Raw genomic sequence first — 1,947 nt, forward strand, 5'->3', positions numbered from 1 at the left:
AAGTAGGCATCTGATGTGAATACAGTTAAATTTTGAGTGAATAAGTTGCATATTTATATATTTTTTAAAAATGTGTAATGACCACCACTAGTTAAGCTGTGAGACATTGTTGCACTGGAGCATGGAATGGAGCATGGAAAAATAAAGGTAGGTTTCTCAGGAACTAAAAGCATATGTTTAAACCTTAATTTATGTTTTAATTCATAGTTCTTTACCAGAATATATTCCAAAATATAGTTCTTGTGAATCATGGGTATATTGTCTACATTTCTAATTTCCAGATTAAAAATTTCAATATTACTCTGTTGATATAAAACCCACCATAATTATCTAATGCATGGTTATCTTTATAGCACAAAGAGGCGTTTAGTGCCTTGTAGTCTAATTTTTTTATTTTATAGAGACGGAAACTTGACCACCAAAAGGAAAATGGCTTATTCTATGTTGCTCAATGAATGGCTCTGCTAGGTGTTGTATTGAAACCTTCTAATTCCAAGTTCACAGCCTTATAAAATTGAGGTTTCATAATTTTGTGGTTTCATAACTATTTTTATTTTTGTTTTTCAGAAATGTATATTCTGAATTCTACCCTTATTTGGATACTTCTCTGGACCTTTTAGTAAATCACTGACCAACAAAAATTCCCAAAAGTAGAAGGTGCTTATAAATTCAAATACCCTATCTAAATAGCGAAGTTGGTCATCAGCATGAACCACCCTTATGTAAGCATAATTTTCCTACTCCTTATTCTTACTCATTTTGATTATTACAGGATTAAGTAGACAACCAGACAAGTGGATGACATGGAAAAGACAAACCATTCAGTGGTATCTGAGTTCATTTTGCTGGGACTTTCCAAATCTCAGAATCTTCAGATTTTATTCTTTCTGGGATTCTCTGTGGTCTATGGAGGGACTGTGTTGGGAAACCTCCTCATCTTAGTCACTGTGATCTTTGACTCATGCCTTCACACACCAATGTATTTTCTGCTTATCAATCTCTCCTGTATTGATATGATCCTGGCTTCTTTTGCTACCCCTAAGATGATTGTAGATTTCCTCCGAGACCGGAAGACCATCTCCTGGTGGGGATGTTATTCTCAGATGTTCTTCATGCACCTCCTAGGTGGGAGTGAGATGATGTTGCTTGTAGCCATGGCAATAGACAGATACGTTGCCATTTGCAAACCCCTCCATTACATGACCATCATGAGCCCACGAGTGCTCACTGGGCTACTGCTATCCTCTAACGCAGTTGGATTTGTGCACTCGTCTAGTCAAATGGCTTTCATGTTGAATTTGCCCTTCTGTGGTCCCAGTGTTGTGGACAGCTTTTTCTGTGACCTACCCCTTGTGATCAAACTCGCCTGCGAGGACACCTATGTGCTCCAACTCCTGGTCATTGCTGACAGCGGCCTCCTGTCCCTGATCTGCTTCCTCCTCCTGCTTGTCTCCTACACGGTAATTATTTACTCTGTCAGGCACCACACTGGCAGTGGTCCCTCTAAGGCTTTCTCCACTCTCTCAGCACACATCACAGTAGTGACTGTTCTTTGCCCCTTGTGTCTTTATCTATGTATGGCCCTTCAGCAGATATTCCATAGACAAAATTCTTTCTGTGTTTTATACGATTTTCACACCTCTCTTAAATCCTATTATTTATACATTAAGGAATCAAGAGGTAAAAGCAGCCATTTGGAAGATAAAGACTCGACATACAAATTCAAAGCACGCTTTGTAGATGACACCGCTGAAGAGGTGTTTGGACATTATTTAGGAATGCACTTTAAATGCATTTCAAGTTCTGTAAAACAGTATGTGTGATTGTTAAAAAGGAAGCCTCCCTATTGTCACCCTTAATGTTTAAATGCATAATATCTACAGTCTGGCAGGTGTGCGTTGAAATCCCACCTTCACCACTTTCTCTCATGCAAATTTGAACAAAATG

At 38.5% G+C, this 1,947-nt stretch overlaps 1 pseudogene; it reads left to right on the forward strand.

Moving 5' to 3' along the window:
- Positions 1-803: 803 nt before the first annotated feature.
- On the forward strand, positions 804-1,740 carry LOC148776720 (olfactory receptor 4K13-like; annotated as a pseudogene).
- Positions 1,741-1,947: the final 207 nt, after the last annotated feature.

The sequence above is a fragment of the Moschus berezovskii genome, chromosome 9, assembly GCF_049115385.1.
Source record: "Moschus berezovskii isolate FMDL1 chromosome 9, NW_MosBer_1.0, whole genome shotgun sequence".
Classification (NCBI taxonomy): Eukaryota; Metazoa; Chordata; class Mammalia; order Artiodactyla; family Moschidae; genus Moschus; species Moschus berezovskii.